This window comes from Mytilus californianus, unplaced genomic scaffold (assembly GCF_021869535.1).
Source record: "Mytilus californianus isolate M0D057914Y unplaced genomic scaffold, xbMytCali1.0.p SCAF_9, whole genome shotgun sequence".
NCBI classification, from domain to species: domain Eukaryota; kingdom Metazoa; phylum Mollusca; class Bivalvia; order Mytilida; family Mytilidae; genus Mytilus; species Mytilus californianus.
In genome coordinates, this window is record NW_026262745.1 from 83,411,269 (window position 1) to 83,429,394 (window position 18,126).

Genomic DNA, 18,126 nt, shown 5'->3' on the forward strand with positions numbered 1-18,126 from the left:
ATTGACGGATACTCCACATCTCTATCTATTGTTTCATTGGCGGTTACTCCACATCTCTATCTATTGTTTCATTAACGGATACTCCACATCTCCATATATTGTTTAATTGGCGGATACTCCACATCTCATTATATTGTCATATTGACGGATACTCCACATCTCCTACTATTGTCTCATTGACGGATACCCCACATCTTTTTATATTGTTTCATTAGCGAATACTCCAAATCTCCTTCTATTGTTTCATTGGCAGAAACTCCACATCATCTTCTTTTTTTTCAATTGGCTGATACTCCACATCTCATTCTGTTGTATCATTGGAAGATACTCTACACCCCTTTGCTGTCTTATTGACAGATACTCCACATCTCCTTCTATTGTCTCCTTAACGGATATTCCATATCTTATGTCTCATTGATACTCCACATGTTTTTATTGTCTCATTAACGGATATCTATCTATTGTTTCATTGACGGATACTCCACATCTCATACTATTGTCTCATTGACAGATATTCCACATCTCATACTATTGTCTCATTGACGGATACTCCACATCTCTATCTATTGTCTCATTGACGGATACTCCACATCTCTTCTATTATCTTATCGGCAGATACTTCAGATCTCCTTTTATTGTTTATTTGGCGGATAATCAGCATTTCCTTTTACTGTTTCAGTAAAGGATGCTCCACATTTCCTTTTACTGTTTAATTGGCGGATACTCCACATATCCCTCTATTGTCACATTAACGGATACTCCACATCTCCTTTTATTCATTTCATTGGCGGATACACCACATATCCCTCTATTGTCACATTGACTGATACTCCACATCTCCTTTTATATATTTCATTGGCGGATACTCCACATCTTCTTCTATTATCACATTGACGGATAGTCCACATCTCTGTTTACTGTCTCATTGACGGATACTCCATATTTCTTTTTATTGTCTGATTGATGGATACGCCATTTAAATTGTGCGTTATTTTTAACAAACTACTGACTTGATGAAATGGATCCGTTTTCCATCCAATATCCAACGTCAGGAAAGTGCCAATGAGCCTTAATGATGGAACAAAACTCCTTTAACAAAATCTTTTCAATTTTGTTAGCAAAATGTCAAAATGTGATCAACATGTGCTCTATGTTTCCAAATTAAGTAACTAAAAGAAGTACATAACCTCAGATAGCATAACTTCTGCAAGCTTCAAATCGAGTCGGGAAATGTTTTGGATATCTTTCAATGTATATTTTTAATGGAAGCCTTAAGTAAAGGTTTATTTATTGATTCTATAGATATAATTGTAACGAAAATCGGTCATAGTTCATTTGTTTTGATGTGAAATACCAGTTGTCTTTTCCTGTTAATTGTGTTTCTATATGTATATAAGTTTCTCCATAGTTGGAGCACCATCTATTAATTAAAACACCCCTAAAGTTGGTATAGTCTTGATTTTCACCCCTTCAAGTATAATGGACCGTTCCAGATGGTAGTATATAAACCAGCTCAAGACAGAGAAACTTTGTGAGTTTTATGTGGACCGTTGAAGTGATAACATCTGGGATTATTTTCCAACTGGTAAGTAGAGTGAATTAAGTGATTCCAAAAGATATATATGAATAGTGTTCGGATTTATATGTGGATATTGCAATAGTGATTGTGATATAAAGTGAAACTTATATAATAAGTTATTGTACAGTGAAAGTACAAGGTGTATGCTTGCTGGTGTTGCAAGTTGTTGTATTGTGTAAGTGTATTAGTGAGAATACAAGGTGTATACTTGCTGGTGTTGCAAGTTGTTATATTGTGGAAGTGTATAAGTGAAAGTGCACTGTGTTAAACCTTACCAGTTTGGATAATATTCAATGTGTGGGAACTGAAAGGGATAGTTAGTGCGTGAGTTCAGCTGTGTTTATATATATATTCCTTGTGCATTAAAGGATTTGTGCATGTGTAATTGTGTCATTGTGTTATTGTGGTTAGTTGCAGACTAACAAGGTGATACTACATATGGGTGGACGTTGTAAATAGAAGTTGTATATATGTGATTTTGTGTTCATACGTTTTGTGTGATACTTACTTGATGCATGTTGCAAAGTAATCTGTTGGTGACATTGTGTAATAAAGGGCCGTATGCATGTTGCATAGTAATCCGTTAGTGACATTGTGAATAAATTGGTCTGATACATGTTGCATAGTGATTGCATTCTGTTATGCATTGTGAATGAGGTACTTCACCTTGCATTTTGATTTATGTGCATTGTGCTGTGTATATATTTTTCGTTGTAAATCCATTTATGGATGTGTTGATTGTTTTGAATAGGACAACTGGTTGTGGTGAAAAATTGAGTTGAACACTTGAAATCCTGATTTATTCAGATACGGATCCATTGATCGCCTGTTACACGTTACATAACAAATTATTACAAAAAAGTATGTTCACAGAAGTAAGATTTACATTTGCACGGCACGTGACTCTTAAACAACTCCACCAAGCACGGTCAAGACCATAAGTTTGGAAAGTCAAGAAATTTTTAAAGCATAAAATCCAGGCCTACGTTTCACAAAAATCTTACGATATGAATTGATTGAGTATACTGAAATGTTCCAGACTTGCGATCTATTTTAGTCGTTAGATATTTTTGTGAAATGTAGGACAGAAGGCCATATATAAACAGAACAGCTATAATCGTCTATGGTTAACTATGTCTGAAGGAGTTGGAACCTTAGTTTTTTTGTACAATTACATTACTTAGTATTCAATTACGTAATAATTTAATTTTGGATGTAACGCGTCTTCCGATTGGCTGACGTTGTTTTGTTTATCAGCTCATAGACATAATTTTGCCATGTGACCTTGACGTCATCAACGTTTTTTCATGATTTACTCCGGTTTAAAATGGAATTATGAATTAAATTATAAGAAATGACTGTAATATTTTTTCTGTCTATTCGAAATAACATAAAAAATGTGGTGCACACTTTAAAATAACCCGCTACGCGGGTTATTAAGTGTGCACCACATTTTTGATGTTATTTCTTCATAGACAGAAAAAATATTACAGTCATTTCTTAAATAATGTAACAAAATGTGTCTGTTTGAGTGAGCAATATACAGAAGATACTGACTTTTAACCCTTCAATAATTGCCTTTTGTCAAAATATACCATAATTCTCAGCTAACTATTATTGTATAGAAACAAATATTGAACAAACATTATTGGTTGGTACTTAAGTGCACTTTTGTTACGTAACATATTATAATACTGGCACTTGAAATGAAGTGTAAAAACTAAACATTTAAGGTATTAATACACTTTTAGTTAATTTCTTATTTGAAGTAGGGACAATATAACTTTGTTAAAAGTCACCTTGATGATAACAAATACATTGAATACTATCTGAAACTGTAACTGGAAAACCTTACTCCCTCATTGACAACGTTTTAGTTACATTTGCTGGAAAATTCTGGTACATGTATATATGACGAGTTTTTACACTCACTGGGTCGATGCCGCTGCTGGTGGACATTTCGTCCCCGACGATAACTCCAGCCAAATAGTCAGTACGTCTGTGCTGATATGAAATATCAGTTATATGATCATGTCCTGTTAATTTACAGTTGATAAAACGTTTAAAATTTTCAAAACACTACGGTTTTTAACACTCAGACATAAATTGCCTGAGCTAGATTTGGCACAACTTTGTTTTAACTGTATGCGTAGTTTTAGATGCGCTACAACTTCGTAATAGATTTGGCCTTCCAGCTGCTTTGATTTGAGCATCACTGTTGAATTTTGTGTAGACAAAACACACGTCTGACTTACTAAATTATAAGCTTTTGATGAGTTTCACATATCTACTTCACGTATAACATTTGTATTTTTAAGATATGACATAACTACTGAAAAGCATTCTGACTTCGTTTTCGACTTATGAATATCCCTTTGGTAGCTTTCGCCTCTCTTTTAAGACAGGCAAAAGAAAAGCTACATACATGTTTAACCCCGTCACATGCATTACCATGTCAGGACCCACTAATCCAATCGTTGTCGTTGATTTGCTGTCAGCAATAATTGTTTTTTCATTTGTTGTGATTATCATAATTCAAGTCGTTGGTCTTCTCTGTTGAATTGTTTCTCATGTGTCATGCCGGGCCCTTTCATAGCTTACTATGCAGTATGTACGATGACATGTTATAGTTTACATTCTCGTCTTGTGGACTCTAGTTGATAGTTGTCTCTTTTGTTCTCTTTGGCAATCATATCCATCTCTTTAATTCCATACAATAAAAACCTGCACAGGAAAAAACGGAAATATATATTGCAAAAATCACAAATACAAACAAAACAATAATAAACAATAATATACCACATCAAACAGTGCTGTTTTTGAAAACAAGCCCTTTGTATTTATTAATGTTATCCTGCTGTTATGATCGCCTGTCGTCATATACCCTAATATAGGAACCTGTGCTTCATAAAATATTTCACACAGAAACATTATTGACAGAACAGGATGACAGAATTTTCTTCAGTATTCTAATAAGATTGTAAAAAAATTAAATACAGAAAAACGAAAGCAACATTTTTGACCTGCTTCAAACTTTAAATTAACTAATTGGTGTTCATCCCACAAATACCAGATGTAATGATTGATCATTATTATATTTATGACCATTATCAATTAGTATCTTGAGCTTAAAAGATAGAAATGTGTGTTTTGTATTAATATTTTTACATTGATTTCTGACTCGTTAGATATTTTAGGTAATTGTATAACTACATTAAATCAGATGCAAGTTATTATTTTTTATATTTTAGATATATGTCCAGCTTATACTTTGGAACATAATAACTGTTACTACGACTGGTAAGATTTTATTCTGTTTTCTTTTAATGTTAAGAACTTTTGATTCTGTTTTAACCCGTATCATTTTGGGAGAGATAAATTTTACAGTTAACGGTAATCTGTGCAAGTAATACTTTTTGAAGATTTCAATTTGTCATTAAAATTTTTATAAAATACTCATCCGTGAGGACACTTTAACATTAATTTCGAAGTTAAATCACAAGATTGTCTTAATATGCATCTTTTCATATGTTGACTGGCAATGATGGCCAATATGAATTTAATCTAGGAACGCTTTTAAAAAAAAATATTGTGCTGTCATTTCTGGATGGATTTTAGGATTTTTAGCCAACTTGGTACCAATAGAAGCAGAACTATCATAGGTTTATTTTTTTGTTTTTGTTTTTGTTGTATTTTTGATGTGGAGCGTTTTTATTTTTTCTGATGGTATAAACACAATTGTTTTTTTTTGTTCAGAAATTCGCTGCATTTATTTCAACCAAATTAAATTGTAAAAAATATTATACGTGTTCACATCAGGAGAAAACGAAAATACATGAAGATAAATCCATGACCAAATAAACAACTATACTTTAGAGAATTTTCCATCTTTCCACACCTGGTTTGTAAAAATCCTTCCAACCAAAAATGCCTTCAAAATATATTTTTAAAATGTGTTTTTTATGTAAAATATAGGCGACGAATACTTTTGGCAATGTACTGTATGTTCAAATTTTCTATGCAACTTATTAAGTAGTTTGAATAAGTCTTCAATAAGTGTATTTATTTTTGAAATGTTTATTCCTTATTGCATTATTTAAGTTACGCCCTTTTAAAAGACTTTAAGTCTAGAAACCCAAATTATGGAAGCGTATTAGGGCCATCCTATTTCTTTTTTTTCCTTCATATTGTCGACTTTAATCTTGGAATTATCAACATTAATCTTGGAATTATCAACTTTAATCTTGAAATTAGCAACATTAATCTTGTAATTATCAACTTTGATCTTGGAATTTCCAACTTTAATCTTGGAATTATCAAACATTAATCTTGGAATTATCAACATAAATCTTGGAATTATCAACATTAATCTTGGAATTATCAACTTTAATCTTGGAATTATCAACATTTAACTTGGAAATTCCAACTTTAATCTTCCGACCATTATTAGTGCGACACTGATTTTTCCGACTTTCATTAACCTAGTGACACTCTGAATTGAGAACATCGTGACTTTTGGCTCACTGGACTCTCGGCTCGGCCAAACATTGCATTTCAGATTGATGTGCTTTACTTTACTTTTTGTTGGTGATTGCGATTGTAAATACCGATGCACAACCGCCTATTCAGCAATATGATATAATAAATGTATATACTGCATACACAATTACAAATGGATATTTAAATTTTGACATTAATCACAAGGAAAGGGGAGGGGGAGAGGGTAACTTCGAATTTTTTTGGTAGGGGTGTGCCATTTTTTACTTAAAAAATGTACCCATTTTTATATGCACTACAAACTGCTCAGTCTGAAAAGACCATATTTTGTGCTCGACCAGTAAAGTCGAGCACAGATTTTACTCGACTAGATTCGACATTATCTTGACAGTACTTAACTGTACTCGACTTTGGTCTCGACTTTACATAATAAGTCTGATTCAGTACTTGATGATCTTGGTGTAGTCTGAAATGGTCTCGACCAAGGCTTGACCAGTCTCGACAAGTCTCGACTCAGTCTTGACCAGTCTCGACCTGTCTCGACCTGTCTCGACTAGTCTTGACCTTCAAATTCAGTCTTGATTGGTCTGAATCAGCCCATCTAACTATATTAAATATTGATCTTACAAAATTCCAGGTTATTTGGTAGTTTTGTTCATTGCTGTGAAATTAAAGAATTTAATTAATAGGTAAAAAAAAAAGCAAGAATTTTCAGTTTTGATTAAATTCAGATAGTCATCTTTAATTATTTCTATAACTTTTTCAAATGAACTTGGATTTTCATAAAACTCTACAGCTATCTCAATTATACATTGATCTTACTGAATCCCAGTTTGTTATGTTGTTTGGCATATTGCTGTCAAATTTAATGATTTAACTTAAGGTGGCTGGGGCGTCTTAATTAGTATCCATAGAATTTTTTAATAATTTGTCAAAATGAAGTTTTTATCATGCTTTTTTCAAAAATATAATAAAAAGTATGGGTCACCGGACTTTTTTTCACGCTACAGGTTGTGCAAAGTTGTCAGATTTTGTATAGATTATGCATGGAAAATCCAATTTTGTGTGACAAAAAGAAAACTACATGATAAAATTTTAAGATAAAATTTGAGAAGATAGCTCTTATAACATGCTTTCAGATAAGAAAAAGAAGAAATGGGGTCACCGAACTTGTTTTCTTGCTATATATTAAAATAGGTAAATTCACAACACTTTCTATTATAAAAAATAATTTATCTGAATTATCTCCCCTACTATCTGAGTTATCTCCCTTTTTTGGCACAGTTGAAAAAAAAGGAATCCAACACAAATATGGTGTTTTTTAGAAATTACAGCTGTAAATATGATAAAACACATTATTTTCCATATTTACATCAAAAGTCTTACACATGAATTACATACTACTCTAAAAAATTGCACATTTCATCAAAGATTTATACCAACTGTTATCTGCTACTTTAAAATCCAAGATGGAGGAAGACACCCGAGCCACCTTAATCAAGGTAAAAAAAAGCTAAAATTTTCAGTTTTTCGGACTAAAGTAAGATAGTCATCTTTAAATCTTTTTTTGAACTATTTCAAAGCAACTTGGATTTTCATCAAAATCTACAGCTATTTCCATTATATATTTATCTTACAAAATACCAGGTTATTTGGTAATGTGGTTTATTGCTGTCAAATTTAAATATTTAAATTATAGGTATCTATCTGAATTTAGTCAAAACTGAAAATTTTAGCCTTTTTTAAGATCAATTTTATAATTAAGATAGCTGTATAGTTTTATGAAAATCCACGTTGATTTGAAAAAGTTATAGAAATAATTAAAGATGACTATCTGAATTTAATCAAAACTGAAAATTCTTGCTTTTTTTTACCTATTAATTAAATTATTCAATTTCACAGCAATGAACCAAACTACCAAATAACCTGGAATTTTGTAAGATCAATATTTAATTTAGTTAGATGGGCTGATTCAGACCAGTCAACACTAAATTTGAAGGTCAAGACTAGTCGAGACAGGTCGAGACTAGTCGAGACAGGTCGAGACTGGTCAAACCTTGGTCGAGACCATTTCAGACTACACCAAGATTGTCAAGTACTGAATCAGACTTATTAAGTAAAGTCGAGACCAAAGTCAAGTACAGTTAAGTACTGTCGAGATAATGTCGAGTCTAGTCGAGTAAAATATGTGCTCGACTTTACTGGTCAAGCACAAAATATGGTCTTTTCAGACTCTGAGCAGTTTGTAGTGATATATATATATAACATTCACTAATATTTGGTACCTATATTTATACATAAATATATGTGTTAGCGGCAACAAGGATTTGTATAGTATTTCTATACAAATCATTGGCGGCAATAAGTGAAATTAAGCAATTAGCTTAAATCCTAGGCAATAAGTTAGCACCTAGGCATTAAGTTATTAAATTTCCGGGCATTAAGATTATTTCCTGAAATCTGATAATGATTATTCAACCTATTGCTAAACATCATTTCAGGCAATACGATAATTTTGGTATTTTTGTTTATCGTCCAAATACATGTTAATTAGGTGAAATTAATAATATTTTAAAAATTATATTCCAAAAACTAATATAAACTGATTTAAAAAATCTTTAATTTTTAGTATTTTTTGGTATTCAAAAAATAACTTACTGGTATTTCTTTGTGTTATTGCTCTTCAATGGTCGAGCCGCTTTGAGCTGGTCAAAATATAAAATTTTGCTAGTCACATCATCTTTCCATCTGTTTTATTGGATATGTAAATATTTCTTAAATATCCATCTTGTCTAATGTCTTTTCACTTCTTAATCTGGATTATTAGCATTTAAGCAACAACATTTTTTTTCATTCTTTGCGGAATATCAGGGAAAACAAAGATCATATACCCATGGCAAAAGTACAATGATCAAATGGCGAAGATTAATTTCAAAAACAGAAAATTAAGCAACTATAGACTATTACAATTTAAAATGTTACGACAATTTTTTACCATTGGAGGTTTGAAAGACTGACAACTAAGGTAATAGAGAATGTTGAGGGAAATTTATAAGTTTATGTTTTTCTAGAGAAACTGTATGGTATTTAGGGAAAAACACATGAAGAAATGTCAAAGCGGCCTATTATTATTATAGAACGTAGAATTAAACAACCTAATAATGGCTTTCCAAGCATTTTCCATGATTCCATTGTACTGTTTCTTCCATTTTGTAAAAAATGTAACATGATAAAATGTACATAGAGAAGGGAGAAGTATTAAAACCCGTTTTATATAAAGAGTTTTACAGAAGAGGACAGGTTGATTTAATCGATTTCCGATCAGAGAAGGATAGAAACTATATTTTCATTATGGTGTACCAAGATCACCTAAAAATATATAACTACAGCTTTTACGTCAAAAACTGCTTCAAAGGTGGCTTCTAATTTAGTTTATGTTTTCACCATATTTGGTGTGTCACATAAAAAGCACAAGGACAAAGGTCGTGAATTTACAGCTAAGGTTATATCTGATTTAATGTTATTGTGGCCAGAACTAGTTATTGTTCACGTGAAGCCAATACATCTCCAATCGCAGGGTAGTATTGAGTGGTCAAACGGAAATAGTCATGACATGCTTACTGCGTGGATGAGAAACAATTAATTGGAATCAAATTCGTTCATATACAAAAGAATTCTGCTCTACACAAAGATATTGTACGATCACTAGGTACACATGCCAGAAAAAATTAAAACTGAAATTGTCTGTGCCATAGCTTCGCACCAATTGGTAACAAATAAATTGCAATACAATTGTCTATCAATATAAAAATAAGAAGATGTAGTACGATTGCTAATGATACAACTTTCCAACAAGTTTACATATAATTTAATAGTTTTATTCAATTAGTTTTAACATCAATATTTTACTTATGATTTTATTTCGTGTAATTGAAATTCAAACTTCAGTTCTTATTATTTTACTATGTATAAAATTTATTTTAACTTTGAATAAATTTCTTTTTATTTACTCTCATTTTCATTTTAGGCATTACGATTAATGCCTGGACATAATTTCCAGGATTTAAGTTTAAATCCTAGGATTTAAGTTAAAATCCTAGGATTTAAGAGTAATGCCTAACATTATTTAGGCAATGGACTTACTGCCTAGGCGTTAGCTTATTGCCTAGGATGTAAGCTTAATGCTTAATTTTACTTATTGCCGCTAACATATACAAAGAATGACCTTTACTTATATTCAATATTTTAATTTTTAAATGCATAGATTCGGGGACTTTATATTTATGTAAATATAAAGTCCCTGATTGATTCAAATAACACAATAAGCCATAAATAAGATTTCCAATAACATATTTATATAAGATATGTAGAACATACCCCAAATCAATATAAAGTTATGAAAGTACAATGCATATCGATATAAAATGTCATTAAACAGTAGTGTAATATATATAAAATCTCGCAAAATTATGACCCATATTTTTGGCATACCACGTATACCAAATAACAGTAAGTTACACCCCCTCTTTTCATGGATATTAGGCTACGTGGAGCTGTACAAGACTTTAGATACACGTCTTTTTTTCTTTTACATTTTACAAAAAAATTTAGCCCCGAAAATAATTATATGTAGATTAGGTATATATATTCAGAAACACAATAAACTATGGGCTAGAAGTAAAATATATGTCATTTCTAAGATTAAAGTTGATAATTCCAAGATTATAGTTGCAATTTCCAAGATTAAAGTTGATAATTCCAAGATTAAAGTTGATAATTCCAAGATTAAAGTTGATAATTCCAAGATTAAAGTTAGAATTTCCAACATTAAAGTTGATAATTCCAAGATTAAAGTTGATAAATTCCAAGATTAAATTTGATAATTCCAAGATTAAAGTCGACAATTTGAAAAAAAAAAGGATGGCCCTAAAACGCTTCCGTACCAAATAGATAAAACGCGGGTCTGACGTTCACAATTTTAATGCTGGTATCTATGATGAGTTTATTTACAACCACTGGGTCGATGCCACTGCTGGTGAAGGTTTCCTCCCCCCGAGGGTATCACCAGCCTAGTCGTCAGCACTTATGTGCTGACATGAATTATCATTTAAATGGTCATAGTCATAAATTTACTGTTTACAACACTTTGAATTTTTGGAAATAAGAAGGATTTTCTACCCAAGGAATAGATTACCTTAGCTTTATTTGGCATAAGCTTTCGGAACTATGGGTCCTCAATGCTCTCCAACTTCGTAATCTTTTTTTTTTTTTTTTTTTTTTTTATCTATTTTGTTTTTCAGTGTCAAAAATAAAAATGTGGGCTATTTAGAGCTTGACATGTATTGACGCTTGTCTATTGTTGAAAACTGTAAAGTGACCTATTAATGTCTTTTGTTTTGTTTTATTGGGTTGCTGTATCATTGAGGTACATGTATTATATCTAACATCCCATTTATTAATTCTATGTTAGGGCTAGACAAACAAATCTTTAAAGAAATTAAAAATGCTTATCTAAAATCCTACTTCGCAAATCTGTAAAAATAAGAGGATATGGTATGATTGCCATTGAGACAACTCTAACTTTATAATTGTTGAATATGTATTTATTAATTGAATTCATTTTATCTAATTGTTTAACGCAAAGTCTTTGATTCCTTTTATATTGCAATGATTGTTATCCAATTATAAATAATATTTTATGCAAAAAAAAATCAACATTTCAATCAAAGTTGTGTATAGTATAATTTGTTTTTGTCTAATACTTATTATGAAATTCTCGTGGAAGAATAAAAAAGATAATATCGAAATCTTTAAAGTTCAATACTCATTATTATTTTAGGTTAGGTAACTACTTGTGAATGAGTTTTTGATTTAGTATTTTTGATATTGATCAGACGTTTCAGATGAATGTTTCAATAACGAGGAAACTTTCATTATCTATATCGATTTTAATTTTACATGCATCTGTTTAACAGTCTTTAATGTTAATGGAATATCTATTCATAATATTGCCTTATCTTCAAATTTGACATGAAAAAATTCAGCGAGGTTTGGCATCTGTAAGGGCCTTTACACTGCACGAAATTCCTTTTAACACTCCATTCAGAAAACATTTTAGCAGGTGTTTCCTAAACCCAGCTTTATTTACTTGGTGTGTCTAGTTGTATTCACTTAATACTTAATAAAACTGTGGAAAAAACTAGCATTATTATGTCATTTACAATCATATGGGTCCAAAACTGAAAAAAAATCCTTCTCGAACTGTATGCAGAAAAAATATTGAGAGGATCTGCATTTACGGCAAGTATGTGGTAAAAACATTCTACAAGTTATAACTACCAAAGACATTAAGACATTCTACAAGTTATAACTACCAAAGACATTAAGACATTCTACAAGGTATAACTACCAAAGACATTAAGACATTCTACAAGGTATAACTACCAAAGACATTAAGACATTCTACAAGTTATAACTACCGAAGACATTAAGACATTCTACAAGGTTTAACTACCAAAGACATTAAGACATTCTACAAGGTATAACTACCAAAGACATTAAGACATTCTACAAGGTATAACTACCAAAGACATTAAGACAGTCTACAAGTTAAAACATTGACGCTGAAAGTCATTCTACAAGTTATAACTATGAAAGGATGTCTTCCTCGAATGCTAACATTTTATATGTTACCTATTCCTTGAACGCCAACAAAAATATTTCAATAGATGTTTATATAATAACAGGTGATTTTTTAACTATTTAAATGTTTTTATACGTATTTAACTGTTAAAAATAATTAGTGAACTTGATAAAATTGCAACATTTTATCACTTTTTGATAAGAAAAAATAATAGATTTTGGGTTAAAATTATTATGAATTTTAAAGAAATAAAGAAAATTAAAATATTTTTATTACTTTTTATTAAAAAAAAATATTTTGGGAATGGAAATTTTTATTAACATTAGACATATTAGAAATATTAAAGAAATTTTAGTTAAATACAATTATTTCAAACTAATAAAAGGATACTAAAGGTTTATTTAAATCCATATCATTTTAAATATTTTATTAGTTAATTATGAACTATATGATTTTCAACAAAACAAATAATTAAACTTTAAAAATCATAAGAAACAACAACTATACAAGTACAGATTAAAGACTAAACGGGGTGACAGATGCTACTGGAGATGTATAAAGTCTGACTGCACAGCTACCATCAAGACACTCAATAGAATACCAGTTAACATCAGAGATCAGCATAATCAACCATCAGATCCAGTTCAACTCAATGTTGATCAAGTACTAAAAAGAATGAAAGAAAGATGTATTGCTGAAAGCAATCCAGTACCAACAATATATTAAGACGAATTAGTCAAACTACGCAACAGAGACTGGGACAACGACTCTGAAAGACTAGTCCAGAGAATACCCACCTTTACAACCTGCAAGACATCACTGCCAAGTTCAAGACATGAGATCAACTTAGAGGATAAATGGAGAGAGACGACAACTTCCTACTCATTGATGATGGAGACCAAGACCGTCTCGTGATATTCAGCACCAACTTCAAATTGTTATCAGATCACATATGTAGTGCTTTTTGCCAATCTGCTAAATGTTTGCTTGTATTATATGTATTGTTTTCCGTGTGTTCTGTGTACAAATAAATAATATATTATGCAAAATTGATTTTTTTCTTCTTTTTATGCTATGTATAAAAGTATGAAAATATCTTCCACAACTCTACAAGGTTTCAAGAAAATCCATAAATAGGGTAACAAGAATTCTGATGAGTTGCGAACATAACAAACACCCAAACAATATATTATGAATCACTTACAATAAAAAAGGGTGTAGTATTATAACCAAGAAAAATATCCTGAACAATTGAACAAAATAAAACATAGTAATTAAACACGAGATACAAAGTTTCAAGAAATTCCAGTAAGTAATATGGTGGATATTACAGCACACACAACTATAGAAATATTGAAGAAAAAACCATCAAAGTCCATAGAGTCTTTTGTAGAATTAGTGCAAACTGGAATTCCTGACAATATGCACATGTTGACTTTGTGATGCAACACTTTTCAAAGTTTCATTTTAAGAGAATCCATATTTGTTCAAGCAGTAACAGCAAAAAATGATTTTCAAAAATTTGACAAACATGAACTAGATTTACCTATCTGTTTCATTAATATGATTGTTTTGATAAGCATACATTTTTGTTGTGATAAATACTTACACCTATTCTTCGAACGCCAAAACAATTTTACAGGTAAATTGTCGGTAGATCGAAGGATGTTGACATTCAAGGAATAAACCTATGAAAGGCATAATGATTCTACAAGTTATAACTATGAAAGACTTTCTTCAAGTTATAACTATGAAAGACTTTCTACAAGTTATAACTATGAAAGACTTTCTACAAGTTATAACTATGAAAATGTGCAAGTTATAACACTGACACTGAAAGTCATTCTACAAGTAATAACAATGAAAGGCATTCTACAAGTTATAAATATAAAAGTGTACAAGTTTTAACTATGGAAGACATTCCACAAGTTATAACTATGAAAGAAATTCTACAAGTTATAACTCAAAATCATTCTACAAGTTATATATAAAAGGAATTCTACGAGTTATAATTCAAAGACTTTCTACACGTTATAACTATGAGAGACATTCTGCGAGTTATAACTCAAAGACTTCCTACAAATTATAACTATTAAAGATATTCTACGAGTTATAACTCAAAGACTTTCTACAAGTTATAACTATGAAATTCATTCTACAAGTTATATAACTATGAAAGACTTTACGAGATGTAACTGTCAAAGACATACTACAAGTTATAACTGTGAAATACATTCTACAAGTTATAACTATGGAAGTTTTTCTACGATTTATAACTCAAAGACTTCCTACAAGTTATAACTATGGAGGTTTTTCTACGATTTATAACTCAAAGACATTCTACAAGTTATTATATAAATATCACATAGCTGAGAGGGTGATAGATCAGATTGTTACCCCGAGAAAACATTGTCAGCTGAGGCGAAGCCAAGGTTGACAATGTCGTTTCGAGGGGTAACAATTTAATTTATTATACTGAATGTTCTGTCTATTAAATTTCAAATTCAAAGTAATAAACTATGTCGTCTTATACATAACAAGCATCCGTATTTATTAAAGCGCACACTTGAGCAAGCGTCTCCGTGAAGGGTAATAGAGTATTTGTCATGGGATAGAGTAAATTGTCTCCCTCGTATTTACCAATCAAAATCTGGCATTTTGACATGAAGTATAATAAAACTATATGAAAGACTTTCTACAAGTTATGACTATGAAAGACATTCTACGAGTTATACCTCAAAGACTCTCTACAAACTATGAATATGAAAGACAGTATACAAGTCATAACCATGAAAGACATTCTACAAGTTATAACTATGAAAGACATTCTACAGGTTATAAATATTAAAGCCATTTTACAAGTTTTGACTGTGAAAGACATTCTACGAGTTATAACTTCAAAGGCATTCTACAAGTTATAGCTATGAAAGAAATTCTACAAGTTATAACTGTAAAAGACTTGTAACTATAATTTAATTTGTCTTCTGCAATTATGTGATTCCCATAAAAGCAGGCAAAACAAATGTGTAAGATATTTTGTTAATTCAGCGGGGACAAATTATTGTGAAGTTAGTCACTTAGAAATGTGTATAATGCTATGTTTCACGTGATGAATAGATTTTGTCAGGAGAAAAAACCATACCACGTCATGTTATCTTGCTTATAAAGCAATTATGTAGTTATACAATATAGTAGTAGTAGTATAGTAAAAGAAGTTGAAAGTAGTAGTATAATTTTTATTACCATGTTATCAGAAAACGTAAAATTATATAATATAAATGTGTACTCATCGTTAGAAAACCCATGTGACTGTCAATATGGAGCAAGCTGTAATGATGGCGGAGATTGTATCTGTCAGGCTGGATTTACAAGTGATAAGTGTACTGAAAGTATGTACTTTATATATTATCATTTCAGTGTAAGGCAACTGTACTGAAAATATGATCTTTATATATTATCATTTCAGTTAAGGGCAACTTGGCTGTTGTTCAAACACGATTGGCTCAGTGATAAGTCCGATTTACGTAGTTTTATTTTCCCTACGTTCGAGGTTTAGGAAGGTGAATAACCCCTCACTCCATATCCGTTCCGACGCCTTTGGTTAGGCACGATCAAAGGAAATAAATTAAATAATATCGTCTCTAATTAATGTCGTTAATAAACGGAAGGCGGCATCGTCTTGTTTCTACTATTTCTATAGCATAAAACAAAACGTCGAGAAAGCTTGATAATACATAATTTATTGCATACGCGTTAGAATCTTTAACCTTGTAATAAGTTTAGACAATGTATAAACATATATAAGAATAGGCAACTTTTGGTATAACTCAAGCAATTATGGTAAGCAATTATGTTACATTCTATTGTTGGCCGTCAAAATGAAAATTCTATTTTGTATAGGAATCGATATTATCTGTTTAAAAATCATATTTAGGCTTGATCATTTGTAAAGGAATGACGATAGTTATCTAAAGAAATGATTTGATTAATGAAATAAAATACCATTAGCAAGTAATAGTCTAACGCTGAAATAAGTTAGAACAAAGCACACATACTCTGTTATCTAATCTTAATTATGCATATTTTGAAACTGTTAAAACAATATAAAAGCTATTGATCCTCGATAAAAAAAAAAGCTAACAGAAAAAAAGTATGACGGATCTAACATTCCGATTAAAAGGGCGGATGTTACCATAAGAGACTAATGGAAAACTATATTTTGGATCATAAATTGCAGATAACCAAACATCCGTGTTCCAGATAATTGGTATAAACAATGTAAGGTATATTCCGAAATAATACATGAAACATGAAATTATAAGCAGATCGAAATTCAACTCTTTTAAAATAAAGTTAATAAACCGTTAATGATGTTATTACGATTTGTTCAGCATGAACCATTCAGCAATTATATATAATGCACTTAAGTATTTTATACAGTACGTGGTATTATCTGGATATTTCTGTATAGGCCCCGGTAACAGAAAGTACAAAACAGAATCTACCTGTTCATGGCACCTTTATCAAATGATTCTAAAACTTCGAGTTAAGTAAGAAAACTATATATACGGGTACTCCAAATGATTATAATGATCAACTTGTTTTATGTCTAAAGATGCACTTTTATCAATTGATGACATTTGCGATATAAGGAGAAAACAACGGGAAATTTCACGACTTTAGAAGAGAAAAAAAAACATCTTCTTGCAATGAAAACAAAATCCTCTTATTTTATTAAGAAAGAAAACTCAATACTGTTAGAGCAAATAAGTGTTTTTTGTTTGAATTTTATATTTGAAACGTTATGGTTTGTCTGAATATTTTGCTTATACAATTAGGTAGCTTAGAAGATTTGTATAGCGCAATTTTCCAAAGTCTGTTAACTAATATAAGTGATGCTGAAGCTTACGCTAAACAAACTCATCAATATATGGACAGCCACATTACTCAAAATTATGCAGACCTGAAGACATCTGTCGTGAGTAATTTTACAATTACATGATTAATTATTTTTTAGTATTTTGCATTTTAAAGCTTTGTCTGATATGAAATATTTATATATTAAGGTCAATAAATGTGTCATAATCCATGCATTAACACACAATTCGAGAGAAAAAACAGTTGACAGAGTAAAAATTCCCATAATTGTAAAAAACAAATCTCAAAAACTAAACCATTATTTGGTAAAACTACTTGCATTTATATCAAATACTTATAATGTTCTAAGTAATACTAATTGTCAAAACGTCATTTTTGTAGTCACAGGCTTAAGGAACTGGACCTTTTTGGATTTTCGTTTTACCCTGTTTTGTGTGTATGTGTGTGTCTGTCTTAATGTGATGAGAATAGTTCTGTAACATACAAAATTAATTACCTCAACAGTAATGTATTTGCTTTCAAATGAATA

General features: G+C 30.7%; 1 long non-coding RNA gene across 1 annotated transcript; it reads left to right on the forward strand.

Moving 5' to 3' along the window:
* The first annotated feature begins 4,830 nt into the window (after positions 1–4,830).
* Positions 4,831–17,691, forward strand: LOC127715842 (uncharacterized). Its single transcript, XR_007988660.1, has 3 exons — positions 4,831–4,879; positions 16,016–16,108; positions 17,558–17,691. It is a non-coding gene; the product is annotated as an uncharacterized LOC127715842 (long non-coding RNA).
* Positions 17,692–18,126: the final 435 nt, after the last annotated feature.